General features: G+C 47.0%; 1 long non-coding RNA gene across 1 annotated transcript; it reads right to left on the bottom strand.

Annotated features, from left to right (window-relative positions):
- Positions 1-348: 348 nt before the first annotated feature.
- Positions 349-2,563, bottom strand: LOC125550000. Its single transcript, XR_007301528.1, has 5 exons — positions 2,171-2,563; positions 1,766-1,821; positions 1,648-1,677; positions 1,383-1,523; positions 349-765 (listed from the first exon to the last, which is right to left on the bottom strand). It is a non-coding gene; the product is annotated as an uncharacterized LOC125550000 (long non-coding RNA).
- Positions 2,564-15,306: the final 12,743 nt, after the last annotated feature.

Genomic DNA, 15,306 nt, shown 5'->3' on the forward strand with positions numbered 1-15,306 from the left:
TTTTTAGTAAAAATGAAACTTTTCTTGAAACTTTTTATGATTTTTAAAAAATTGCAAACATATTTTTTAAACAAGAATAGTGTGAACATGTGTAAAACTGTGAACATTTCAAAACTAATTTCTTCAGTAAACAATTTTGAAAAAGTGCAAACATATTTTTTTGAAACAAAAATAGTGTGAACATGTGTAAAACTGTGAACATTTTAAAACTAATTTCTTCAGTAAACAAATTAAACCGGCCACATGCAAGGTCGGGTTCTGTGCTCTATATACAATTATAAATCGAACAAATATCTTAAGATTACTAAGTAAAACCAAGTATAATAGTAAGAAGAAGACGCCAATGAGTAATTGGAATGTATCAAGTCCTGAAAAATCATCTTAGGTGTTTTACAGTTAGTCAGCGGACACATGACCACCGACACAGCACTACCCATTTTATAATCAATTGTTTCGTCTAAGCACCATCAGCTGCTCATTACGGACAGTCCAAGAGCATTAAAGCAACCATTGAAGCAAAGCGGCAACAAGCTAAGTCTTCGGCTGATCTCCAGCAACAGAGGTGGCAAGGTGGCGTCGGTGAGGGTCAAGTCAAGCCTGACGAACGTGTCCTTCAGGTTGTACGGCGTGTGTCGTTCCTGTGTGCCGGCACGCCAAAGAGTTCCCGCCCATCTCGCCGCTGGTCGTACATAGGGTGGTGGGAGGACATCGCTGCGAGCCACCGTGGTGGTCGGTGGCGAACTGGTTGCTGAGACACCAAAGTGCCTGTCAATTGTTAACGACGCCGAAGTGCCTGTCAATAAAATTTACTGGAAATACCAGTCTATATAGCTCAACATCAGGAGATACAGGACCACATGATACATTGGGTCTTTAACAGAATCAAATACATGGTCAGAGTGTTCCTGAGATTGATGGTTTTTCTAATCAGTTTTTGCTATTGTATAAGTTAGCCATGAACAAGGTTTGCTATTCTATAAGTTAGCCATGAGCCAGGTTTGCTATTCTATAAGTTAGCCATCAACAAGGTTTATACCATCTGTGAAATGACAATAATTCTGGAAAATAACAATAATAAGAACACCACTACAGCTATTAAAAAAAATCATGACGAGATATAGACGGAAAGAATGCTTAGTACAGATGCAATTAAAGGGTTTGCTACTAGTCAAGGAATATAGCATTACGTCAATAGCAAAACATGATTATATTACAGCCTTGTCAGCAAATTGAGAAATATTGGGCATCTCAATTCCTATGAGGAGAATTGGAGTTTCTGGAAAAGAGATTTCTGAAATACTGAAGATGCCTCTTTGCCAGAATGGCTAATCAACATGTTTATAAAATAGACTGAACAGTAACATAGTGGAAGTAAACCAAACCTTTTTATACTAACTATGTCAAGTTTCAGTGTTACATGAACACAATCCAACTACGACGACTTTGTATTGTCGTCGGGCTGTCGGAGACCACCCAATATATCCTCGTTTACTAAAGTACACCAAGGAATTGATTAAATTAACCTGTAAAAAATAGTAATCAATGTCTATGAGCATTAGAATATACTTAGTCATTACTACATGGAGCTAAAGCTGCAGTTTTTTTTATATGTATGTAAGTTAGTAGCTGATGTAATTCTAGCAGCACCTCAGTTGTCCTTGAGCTCCTCTGTACAACCTGAAACAAAGGAAATCCTCTGTACAACCTGAAGCAAAGGAAATAAACTACAGGATGGAGGCTATGGAACATACGCTTGATGGAATACCTCAAATTAAACTTTTGGGTTATGCTGCATAGAAACATCCTCTTTCCGGTGCTTCCCTGTAACAGAAAGAAGAACAAACAATTATGATTGAGCAGTTTGTCCCTGATCCAGAAAGGGAAATAAACAGTGGATTAACTATTGATATCTCAAATTAAACTTGAAGTATCTAAAACCGACACACATGGCACATGAATTTGTCATAGTTTGGCAAACATTGGACTAATGTAATGTACATGCGTCACCCAGCACCTAGCTTACAGAGATTGAATTGAACGCTCAGATTAAAGAGGAAAAAAGTAGCAACATTAGTACACGCCCAGGTTACACAAATTGATATTGATTCAAGTAAAATCTCCAAGCAATATCCAACACCGTTGAACTAATTTGGGAAAAGCCGATACATACCTCTGGTGTAGCACATTCGGACGGCGGATGTTCTTCCTCCGGCAAACTCCGCGGGATTTGAGGAGGGCGAAGGCTGGCCGGAGAAGAAGAAGAATATTAGGAGGGAGGGGGAGGGGAGGAGGGCGGCGGATGGCTGGAGAAGAAGACCGCCCCCCGCGCGGTGGCGCCTGTATGGATCGAGGCACGGCAGCAGGAGGCTGGGGGTAGTGCCAGAGAAGATTAGGGGCGGGAGGGTAGAGTAGGGCAGCGAATGGGAAGGGGAGAAGGGCGGCAGATGGCTGGAGAAGAAGACCAGCCGCCCGTATGGATCGAGGAGCGCCCGCGGCGGCGCCGCCTGTATGCATCGAGGAGAGCACGCATATGCTCGTGTGTGCTGCCACTTCAAAAAGGAGCGTGGGTTGAATACCAAAAAACTACAGGGTCTTTTTGCAAGATTGAAACTTTTTCATCTTAGCCACTTAAAAAGGGAGCGTGGGTTCAATATCCACAACAGCAGGGGCTTTTCTGCAAAAACTCCGCGCCGGTGAACCCGGAGACTCAATCCGTACTTTATTATTAGGGAGAGACTTATTAAAACTAATGCACATATTCTTGCTTCTGTTTTATATCATCTTGGTAAATTGGTTTTTTAATTTGTTCTTTTAGAACATCATGATTAGTTCTTTGAGGATCATATCTATTTTATCTAAGAAGACTTTGGGATACAAAGGTCATTAGGCAAAGCTGTTCGCCACACACAGCGACTAACCTCATCTCTTAGTGAAGAGATCGTTAGCATGTGTGCTTTTTTATTTGAAGATCTTCACCTCTAAAGAAAACGAGATATCTTCAAACGCTTTCCTTCTTGCCGTAATCTCCTTTGTGGTCTGCCATAATAGCACACTAAACCATCTTGAGGGTACTGATGAACCGGAGCCAAGAGACAGTACTAGCAATTCTCGCTTTATGAACGAGAAAATATATCACCATTGAAAGCACTTCCTGGCATGGCAGCGTTTCCATTGTCCGAGGGTTCCGAATGACAACAAAGATGACACTTGATGCTCCCATGAAATCATGCTCATGGCTCCTTGTGATCAATGCCATCACAGCCTTGCAATCTTGCTTTCCCAGCATGGTGTTTACATTGATCTGTGCACAACTAACAAGAGGAGGGATTGAGGATGAGACCGTTTTAAGTGATTTTTGCATCAACGAATGCTCCTAGAAAATTTTAAGGGGCCCCAAATTATAATTTCGTCCTGGGCCCCTAAATTCTCAGGACAGGCCCTATACCCCACATGTCTCATATACTATCATGTAGCATTATATATATTATTTTGTTATTTAAAATATGTTATATACTATATTTAAGATATTTCAAAGCAAGTCACATGAAAAATTGCATATGAATCCATAGTATTTGTTATATTTATGAAATACGTACATATTTGTACGTAAAAAAACATACTCAAAATATGGTACATACTACCTAAAATTAGCATATATACTACCTAAATATTGTTATATACTACATACCACACGTATATACTCTCGATTTCGACAGATACTACATACAATATACAAAACGCAAGTGATGGCAACTACCACTGCTTGTAGGAAACATTTGTAGTGTTACTATTCATTAATCAGGATGCGGAATAAGTTATTCTTCACCCAAATAATCTTACGATCGTTTCATAAATAAATTACATATGAAATACAAATAGTTACATTCATGTTGATTTACTACATAAAATGTGGCATAAAAAACAAAAATATAGATCATAAGACCACAAAAATTGCATTTTATGTATATTTTACACTATGTTTTTATATCTGTAATTTTACGTAACATAATTTTTTATGGTGATTACATATTTTGTTATGTTCTCTTATTGCGTATGAAATAAGACAAAAATTTACGAAACGTAAAATTACGATACATTGATGGTAAAATAGAGGGGGTATACATATTCGTCACCTATATATATACTCCTACTGTACGTATAACAAAAACCAAAAGATGACAGTTCTTGTTGGTCAAATTAACCTCTCTCATCACATGTCATAGTGCTGGACGGCGACCTCGCGGGCCCACACGAGTGAGTGTCCTAGGAGTACCACGTGCATGTGGCCCAAACATGCATGTCAAACTTTTTCTGCAGTGAACATGTGACCAAAGGAGTTTGGTGTTGAAAACTGAAAAAAATAGATAACATCTATTCGTTTTTTATACATTGATTGATTTCCGAGGGATTTAGATGTGCAAAATCAAATTTGATCTACATGAGACCCGTGATAGTGCATGAAAATAGATTGCAAAATCATATCTGTATGTGTCCATGGGTGCATGTTTAGTCCCCATGCAAGAAATTTCTAACATCTGAAATCTTAATTTTAAAATCCAATAAATCCAAAATTAAGTTGAAATTCATGAAACTTATCGTGGTGTGTTATGGACACCAATAGACTGTGAATTTTTTTCAAATTTGAGACAAGTTTTGATATAATCTTCTTACATATAGGAAATTATAAATAATTATCAACCAATATCGCAAACGAACTCTTTATTCGAATCGTGTGCGTCAGACCAACAATGTAAGTGCCATGCTTCGGTTAAGCAATAAAGCGGCAGAATTAATCATCAAAAAGAAAAAATCAATATAATACGTGCCGCGCACGCGTCCCGTGTGCCGTACGAGCATGCATGAGTTGACGAGACACCTGCTAGCAGGCAGACTGGGAGGCCGAGGCATGCGCGTGTTCGCTACGCACTCAACGTGGGGGGTGCTAGTAGTCCGTCGCGTAGGCTCACTGGGAGGCGAGCCAGCTCTTTGACCGCCGCCCACCTTGCTCCCACTGCTCCATATTAATGGCGCCCCGCCTCGCTCCGTGAAATGATGGTATAGGAATGCCAGAAGGCCGCCGCAGGCTCACCGGGAAGCGAGACAACCTTTGACCGCCGCCCGCCTCGCTCCCACTGGTCCGTATTAATGGCGCGCCCGAGCGGCCGCACCCCCTGTCCTCGCCACACACACAATCCCCTCTCTCCGTCCACATCCTCGATGCCGCTCTCGGTCCTCAAAGCCGGCACCCCGATCCTCGCCACACACACAATCCTTTCTCTCCGCCCGCATCCTCGACGCCGCTCTCAGTCCTCAAAGTCGTCGGTGTATGAGGATGCCGCCGATGCGCCCCATCGGAGGGAGTGGCGACGCTGGGGCTGCTGAAGCACTAGAGCACAGTGTGAATATGGAGACAAAGGTTTCCGTCGCCACCGATGAGGTGGAGAACGAGGCTTCCAACAAGCGGAGGCGGGTCGAGAAAGAACCATAAGCGACTCCAGCAGGCCTAGACTTCATCAGCAGCCTTCCCTATGATATGTTGACAGTCATCATATCCTTCCTCCCAACCAAATATGGGGCGAGGACAACCGCCCTTTCACAGCGGTGGCGCCCCCTATGGCTCTCCACCCCTCTCAACCTCCTCGACACCCACGAGTTCTACCATGGATATCACAAAAGCTTGGATTCATTCTCCCAGAACCTCGCCAGTCACCATTGCCCAATCAGAGGCCTTATCACGGGCAAGTTCCGTTCCAATGGCAAGAATCGAGCCAAGCTTGACGAGTGGTTCCGATCCCCCGCCCTAGATCAACTCGAGGAGCTCAGTTTTAATGATGGGCATATGTGCTCGCTGCCAACGTCCGTGCTCCGCTTCGCACCCACGCCGTGCCTCGCCAAGTTCATGTACTGCCATCCCCCCTTAATGACGCGCCCGCTCTTTTTCTACCATGACTGAAGCACCTCGAGCTCGTCGCCGTCTGCATCCCAAAGGATGACATGGAGTGCATGCTCCGCGGCTGTACTGCACTTGAGTTCCTTTGTCTTCAGATGATGAATTGGTCGAGTGGCTTCCACATCACCTCCAGGACTCTTAAGACTATTTATGCGTGTTGCTGGTGCTGCAACAAGAGATCACAAAACGTGGACCACAATATGGTCATTGAGGACACACCTTCACTTGAAAGATTACTTGTAGTTGATCAACAAGGTCCAACAAGAATCAATGTCATTTCTGCGCCGAAATTGACAGTGGTGGGCTACTCGTCTGTCAAACACTACTACTTTCAGGTACAACAGTCGCTTTCTACCTCTCCTTCTTGATATCAACATTATTTCTAGTTTGAAGATGTATATTCGTTTGTCATCTAGCAAAGCTTCATGTAACATCCCAAAATTCTAAATTATGGAATGTTACATTAAGTAAATAATTATGATTGTTTGTTTGATTGTGTGAGATTGAGTGGAAATTTAAACTTTTGAAAGTTGAATGAGAGGGAATAAAAAGACTTTCCCAAAACCTTCATCTTGCATTTTGATCTTCATGAATTCAAATTCATTTCATCACAAAACCCTAGAGTGAAGATAATATGACTTCTTCCATTTAAAGAAATGAAAAGGGGTTTGAAAATGATTTGAATTCCATTAGAAATATGTGAAATTTAGAAACTTTAAGCAACTCAATGAGTTCATGAGGGAAGATAAAATGACTTGTTCAAATTCGAAGGAAGAGAGTTGGAAGTTTCAAAGGAATAATCTGGAAGTCACTTTCAAGTTATTTGAAACACATTTTCCATTTGATGTTGTTTGAAATTCCAAATTCAAATCCAATTGTGAGTTATTTGGGTTTCTATTCAAATTATTTTTCTCCTGAAAATAAATAAATTGAAATAAGGGTAAAATGATTCCCTTCAATAGAAAATTAGGAGAAAATAAATTTGAAATTATTTTGCTATTTTAAAAATGATTTTTATTGATTTTAAATGCAACAGTATTGTTTGACTTTTATGAATTTTTATGGAATTTATTTGAACTTGAAAAATAGTTCATCTTATTCTTGGTGTTTTTCAGAACATTTTGGTATATAATATGCATGTGTAGATTTTATTTATTTTCTCTCTGTTGTAGTTTTTTGTTTTTGTTAAAAAACGCAAACACACGCATAGGTGCACCCAAGCCGGCCTGCTCGGCCTTTCGGCCCAGGAGCACTTTGGCATAGGCCTGCTTGCGCCCGAGCGCCCTTCAAACCGGTCGACCGCTCTGCCTCTCCCCTCGTTCGCCTCCTGTCGCCGCCACTGACTCGCGGGGCCTAGCCGTAGGTCGTCCCTAACCTCGTGCTCAACCCGCACGAGATAGAGCCGCTGCGTCGTGCTCCCGCAAACGCTGGCCGCAGCCCTCGCGGAGGACGCTTATCTGCAGCCCCGCGCCTCCTCTTCACGCCTATAAAAGCCCCGGGATGCCCTCATTCGATCCCGCCCCTCCTCTACTCAGCACGTCGCCCGCAGCCTCCGTCCTCGTCATGTGCATCTCGCCGGAGCCGAGCCATTCTGCCAAGGATTTTGTAGCCGGTGGTACACCCGAGCCCTCATTTCTCTATCAACTGGATCCCCGCTCCGACGCACATCAGTTTGACATACTTTTTGACCCCAGGTCCCGCCGGAGCCGCCGCCCCGACGCGCCGCACCCTCGCCAGAGCTAGGAGCCGCCGCCTTCGCCTCGCCTCGTCCCGACCCCGCCGACGCCCCACTCCACCACCACCCGAAGGCCCGCGTCGCGCTTGAGGGAGTCCTGGATTAGGGGGTCCTCGGACTGCCGGACTATATACTTTGGCCGGACTATTGGACTATGAAGATACAAGATTGAAGACTTCGTCCCATGTCCGAGTGGGACTCTCCTTGGCGTGGAAGGCAAGCTTGGCAATTCGGATATGTAGATCTCCTCCCTTGTAACCGACTCTGTGTAACCCTAGCCCCGTCCGGTGTCTATATAAACCGGAGGGTTTAGTCCGTAGGACAACAACAATCATAATCATAGGCTAGCTTCTAGGGTTTAGCCTCTATGATCTCGTGGTAGATCAACTCTTGTAATACTCATATCATCAAGATCAATCAAGCAGGAAGTAGGGTATTACCTCCATCAAGAGGGCCCGAACCTGGGTAAACATTGTGTCCCCCGCCTCCTGTTACCATCCGCCTTAGACGCACAGTTCGGGACCCCCTACCCGAGATCTGCCGGTTTTGACACTGACATTGGTGCTTTCATTGAGAGTTCCACTGTGTCGTCACCATAAGGTTTGATGGCTCATTTGATCATCGGCAACGATGCGATCCAGGGTGAGGTTTTTCTCCCGGACAGATTTTCGTATTCGGCGGCTTCGTACTGCGGGCCAACTCGCTTGGCCATCTGGAGCAGATCGAGAGCTACGCCCCTGGCCATCATGTCAGGTTTGGAAGCTTGAACTATACTACCAACATCCGCGGAGACTTGATCTTCGACGGATTCGAGCCCATGTCAGGTGCGCCGCACAGTCACGATGAGCATGACCTAGCTCTGCCGCTGGATGGTGTTCGGGAGATCACACATGTGGCTACTCCGGCCCTCGATCCGGAGCAGATCACGCCGTCCGAGGACGGGTGGATGGACCCCGCCACGAAGGCCGCACACTCAGCGGCGATAGAGCCGGATACTGACTTCACCTCCTATGAGACCTGTGTTGCCGGACCCTTGGATTCATCCCCGGCCACAGACTCTGAACTGCCCGCGTCCGTGCCTATCGAATCTGATTGGGCACCAATCATGGAGTTTACCTCCGCGGATATGTTTCAACACTCGCCCTTAGGCGATGTGCTAAATTCATTAAAGTCTCTCTCCTTGTCAGGAGACCGTTGGCCGAACTATGTCCGGCTTGAGTGGGAAGCGGACGATGAAGAAATTCGTTCCCCACCCACCACCCACTTAATAGCCACTGTCGACGATTTAATCGACATACTCGATTTCGACTCCGAAGACATCGACGGTATGGACGATGATGCAGGAGAGGAACATGAACCACCGCCCACAGGGCGCTGGACAACCATTTCATCACATGATATATACATGGTGGATACTCCCAAAGAAAACAATGACGAGGAACGGAAGGATGCAACGGAGGATAATCCCCTCGAGAAGCAACCAAAGCGCCGCCGTAGGCGCCGCTCCAAATCCCGCCTCGGCAAAAACAGCGATAACAGCGCTGGAAAGAATAATACCCCGGTCGACTCCCAAGGAAACGACGACCACATGGACCCAGCAACAGAGCAGGATGAACCAGCGGACGACGAACATAGTACGGAGCCACTGCCCGATCACGGCGACGCCAAGGGTAAAACTAATCAACCTGTCTCCGGAGAGGAGAACAGTCCGGACGACGATGCACACATCATCCCGGAAAGGCACTCGGAGCAAGAGAACCTCCATAGAAGGCTTATTGCCACCGCGAGGAGTCTAAAGAAGCATAAGCAAAGGCTTAAAGCCAGGCAAAAGACACTCAACAGTAGATGGAACAAAGTGCTCGACACTGAAGAAAAGTACTGGCAGTCGCCACACAAAGAGCTATCCAAAGCGCAAGCTGCTGCCTGAATTCGATGACGAGGCTTTGGAGCCTACACAACCAAAAAATAAAACGACCGATCAGCCGGATCGACCACCCCGTGGCCGCAATAGGACGGCTAACGATGTCGAACATAAGTCAGTACACGATTTACATGAGGACTTGCACCAAAAAGCCGGTCTGACCAGGTCCATCTACGGATCTAGGAAGCGCGCTCCGGCACAGAATCAAAACCGAACACTACAGCCGTCAGAATGCCATGACACATCCAAATACAGGGGTGCCGCGCACCCCCTATGCTTCATCGATGAGGTGCTGGATCACGAATTTCCCGATGGATTCAAGCCCGTGAACATAGAGGCATACGACGGAACGATAGACCCTGGGGTCTGGATCGAGGACTTTATCCTCCATATCCACATGGCTCGCGGAGATGATCTCCACGCCATCAAATACTTGCCCCTCAAGTTGAAAGGACCAGCTCGGCACTGGCTGAAGAGCCTCCCCAAAAACTCAATTGGAAGTTGGGAAGAGCTTGAGGATGCTTTTAGGGCTAATTTTCAAGGGACCTATGTCCGACCTCCGGATGCAGACGACTTAAGTCACATCATTCAACAGCCCGGAGAATCAGCCCGAAAGCTTTGGAACATATTCCTCACTAAGAAGAATCAAATTGTTGACTGCCCGGACGCCGAAGCCTTAGCGGATTTCAAACACAGTGTCCGGGACGAATGGCTCGCCAGACACCTCGGCCGGGAAAAACCGAGGACAATAGCAGCCCTAACAAGCCTGATGACCTGCTTTTGCGCGGGCAAAGATAGTTGGCTGGCCCGCAGCGGCACCAGCGACCCAGGCACATCCGAAGTCAGGGATGGCAATGGAAAACCACGACGCAATAAAAGCAAGCGTCGAAACAATGAAGACAGCCCAGACAACACGGCGGTAAACACCGGATTCAGGGGCTCTCGACCTGGTCAACAGAAAAATCCATTCAAAGGCAACAGAGATGGACCGTCCAGCCTAAACAAGATTCTAGACAGATTATGTCAGATTCATGGCACCTCCGACAAACCTGCAAATCACACGAACAGAGAATGCTGGGTCTTCAAGCAGGCCGGCAAGCTAAACACCGAACACAAAGGGAGGGAGACACCAAGCGAAGACAAGGATGAGCCTCGCCAGCCGAACAATGGGGGACAGAAAAAAATCCCACCAGAGGTCAAAACAGTGAACATGATTCATGTAACGAAAAGGAGGAGCAAACACACACTCCAAGACGTATGCGCGGATGAGCCCGTCACCCCCAAGTTCAACCCCTGGTCGGCCTGCCCGATCACTTTCGACCACAGGGGTCACCCGACTAGTATCCGACACGGAGGATCGACTGCCTTGGTACTAGACCCAATAATTTACGGATACCATCTCACCCGAGTCCTTATGGATGGTGGCAGTAGTCTTAATCTGATATATCAGGACACAGTCCGCAAAATGGGGATAGACCTGACAAGAATGAGCCAAAGAAATACTACCTTTAAAGGAGTAATACCAGGCCCAGAGTCCTGCTGCACGGGCTCTCTAGTACTAGAGGTTGTATTTGGTTCTCCCGACAACTTCCGAAGTGAAAGGTTAACCTTCGACATTGCTCCATTTCGAAGCGGCTATCAAGCACTACTCGGAAGAACGGCCTTCGCTCGTTTTAATGCAATACCACATTACGCTTATCTTATGCTTAAGATGCCCGGTTCACGTGGCATCATCATAGTTAGCGGGAACACAGAGCGTTCCTTACGTGCAGAAGAATGTGTGGCGGCTTTAGCAGCCGAACATTGAACGACCTCTGCAACCAGAATAAATGATCGGCCGTCAAGACCGCGGACACGGCTAGACGAGTCCGACGCACCCCTAGCTGTAACAGCTCAGATAAACTTGAGATTGGGTCAAGGGATATACCCCCATAGGTGGCGCTAGGGGCTTCCCGCATGTAAAAAGGCCTAAAGTTCTGCTTGACCTTATTTAGATTAAATTTTAATGGTTTATTAAGAATAACCAATTTTTCGCACGAAGACTTTCACCTGGGTTTTTCTCTTTTATAGATGATAATCATGCTACACCCTTCCAGGATACGGCACAACGGAGACACAGGCGCAGACGTGCAACAGGGCCCCGCTCAAAGGTTTCTTTTTAGATTAAGACCCTGTGTAAACCTTTTTTACTGTCTCTTGTTGCTTCACACCCTCCGGATACTCAACATAACCAAGAGGGATGCTAGCATTCTTAACATTTCGTCACGTCAGACTAATGCACGTACCTAGAAATTCAAGGCTTATTATCGAGGGTGTTACTCACCCCAGTATACGTTGTAAAGACCGAATACCTTAGGGAGTGTTCGGCGTCGCGAGTTTGGCCTTATATGCATCAGCTCTAAATCATGTCTTTGGTCAATAGTTGGGTTTTCCCAGCTCCCGTGTTTTGCTAACTTATGTTCCGCTCTATTGGCTAAGGTGGCACCGGGAGAACTACTGCGATTGTGCCCTGGTTCATCTGGATGAGCACCTCCGTAGAGAAAGCTGAAAACCGACTGTCATGATAAAGCGCGAGACTGGTCAACCACTCGAGGACTCAGCAGGATCTTCATGATTCCTCCGCATTAATGAAGGACCGGTTTCCCGGTCATGTACGTACGCGCATCATATTCGGATAAGCGCGGAAGTACCAGGGGCTATATAGTAGCCCCTCTGTCAAACTCCTATGGCTAAGTGAAAGTGTTAAAGCAATATAGTCTGATTTCCTTGTTCTCCGTGCTAACACCTCCTTCATGGACCAAGACGTTGGATCAAGTGTGAATACATGCTTTTCCGAACACCCCCGCATTATATGCGTGGGGGCTGAAGCCGATGACTGCAAACTTTCAGGTTATATGCATACATAAACAGCCGCAGAGGAGGCATCATAATACTTTCAGGAAAAAGTATAAACACAGCCTTTATACATCCAAATAGCATTGTTTTTACAATTTGGATACATGTCACTCGAACATGACACTCTTTGAGCACTGAGCCTCTATTAAACGAGCGCCTTCTAGGACTTCTTCAAAATAGTGCTCGGCCGAGACCTGGCCTACGGCCGGACCCCGGGTTGCAATAGCGGTGGCATCCATCTCTGCCCAGTATGTCTTAACACGGGCAAGAGCCATCCGCACACCCTCTATGCACGCCGACCTCTTTACAACATCGATATGTGGCACAGCACCAAGGAATCGTTGCACTAAACCAAAATAACTATTCGGCCTTGGCCCTTCCGGCCAAAGATGATCCACGACAAACCTCATGGCAAGCCCGAAAAACCTATGGAGCTCAGCCCACTCGGCCATTTGCTCATTTAACAACAACGGACGCGTTGGAGCACTGAACTGCGACCAGAACAACTTTTCCACTTTGTGATCTTTTTGATCTTTGAAAAACTCAGTCGCATCAGCATCACTTGTTGCCAAGTCCACGTACGCGTCTGCAGCACTCCATAATTGATTCAGAGGGGCATACTTCAGATCTCCAAACTTCGTCCGCAACAAAAAGGGCTTCCCAGCCGTGATATCTCCGGCTTGACAAAGCTCCTCCTTCGCTGCTCTGATTTTAGAGCAGGTTTCCTTGGCTGCTACCATGGCTTTCTTCAGGTCCGCCATTTTCGCGTGGCCTTCCTTTTCAAGAAGCTCATACCGGGCGGCGGCATCCTTCAGCTCAACAGCCATCTTGGCTATTTTCTCTTCGCTCTTGCGATGAACAGCCTGTTCGGCTCTTAAGTCTTCGGCCGCCTTTAGGGCGGCCGCATCACTCCTCCTGGCTTAGTCCTTGGCTCGGGCAAGTTCCGCCCGAAGGGTCTCCACGGCGGTAGCTCCATCTGCAGTCACAACATATTATAAATACTAGCATCATGCTCCTCTTAATATTTGTTGACCACCAAAACATACATACCCTGTGCCTCGTCAAGCCGCTTGTTCACAAGCTCAATGTCGGCATCTGCCACGTCAAGTTGCCGGCTTAGTCCAGCAAACTCAGCAATCCGGCCAGCCACCGGACCATAAGCCGCCTGTGTTGGGGATCGTTGCAGAAATTAAAAAAATTCTATGCATAACCAAGATCAATCTATGGAGCTTACTAGCAACGAGAGGGGAGTGCATCTTCATACCTTTGAAGATCGCGATGCGGAAGCGTTGCAAGAACGCGGTCGGAGGAGTCGTACATGAAGCGATTCAGATCGCGGCCGAATCCGATCTAAGCACCGAACAACGGTGCCTCCGTGTTCAACACACGTGCAGCCCGGTGACGTCTCCCGTGCCTTGTTCCAGCAAGGAAAGAGGGAGAGGTTGGGGAAGACTCCGTCCAGCAGCAGCACGACGACGTGGTGGTGGTGGAGGAGCGTGGCACTCCAGCAGGGCTTCGCCAATCACTGCGAGAGACGAGGAGGGAGAGGGGTAGGGCTGCGCCAAGAGAGAGGGAGACTCGTGTCCCTGGCAGCCCCAAAACCCCCACTATATATAGGGGAAGGGGAGGCGGCGGCGGCCCCCGTGGCGGCGGCCCCTTGGGGGGGGGGCAACAATCCCCTTAGGGTTTCCAACTAGGGGGCGCCCGCCCCCCGGGGGGCAGCGGCCCCCTCCAACCCTAGGCGCCTTGGGCCCTTGGGGGGCGCACCAGCCCACTAAGGGGCTGGTTCCCACCCAACTACAACCCATTAGGTCCCTCGGGGCACGTGGACCCTCCCGGTGGACCCCCGGAACCCCTTCGGTGGTCCCGGTACAATACCGAAACCCTGAAACCTTTCCGGTGACTGAAACTGGACTTCCCATATATAAATCTTTACCTCCGGACCATTCCGGAACTCCTCGTCTCATCCGGGACTCCGAACAACATTCGGTAACCACATACATCTATTCCCTATAACCCTAGCGTCATCGTACCTTAAGTGTGTAGACCCTACGGGTTCGGGAACTATGCAGACATGACCGAGACATCTCTCCGGCCAATAACCAACAGCGGGATCTGGATACCCATGTTGGATCCCACATGTTCCACGACGATCTCATCAGATGAACCACGACGTCAAGGATTCAATCAATCCCGTATACGATTCCCTTTGTCTACCGATATAGCACTTGCCCGAGATTCGATCGTCGGTATACCGATACCTTGTTCAATCTCGTTATGGCAAGTCTCTTTAATCGTTCCGTAACACATCATCCCATGACCAACCCCTTAGTCACATTGAGCTCATTACAATGATGTCTTACCGAGTGGGCCCAGAGATACCTCTCTGTCATACGGAGTGACAAATCCCAATCTCGATTCGTGCCAACCCAACAGATACTTTCGGAGATACCCGTAGTGCACCTTTATAGCCACCCAGTTACGTCGTGACGTTTGGCACACCCAAAGCATTACTGCGGTATCTGGGAGTTGCACAATCTCATGGTCTAAGGAAAAGATACTTGACATTAGAAAAGCTTTAGCATACGAACTACACGATTTTGTGATAGGCTTAGGATTGGGTCTTGTCCATCACATCATTCTCCTAATGATGTGATCCCATTATCAACGACATCCAATGTCCATGGTGAGGAAACCGTAACCATCTATTGATCAACAAGTTAGTAAACTAGAGGCTCACTAGGGACATGTTGGGGTCTATGTATTCACACATGTATTACGATTTCCGAATAACACAATTATAGC

This window comes from Triticum urartu, chromosome 1, assembly GCF_003073215.2.
Source record: "Triticum urartu cultivar G1812 chromosome 1, Tu2.1, whole genome shotgun sequence".
Lineage (NCBI taxonomy): Eukaryota > Viridiplantae > Streptophyta > Magnoliopsida > Poales > Poaceae > Triticum > Triticum urartu.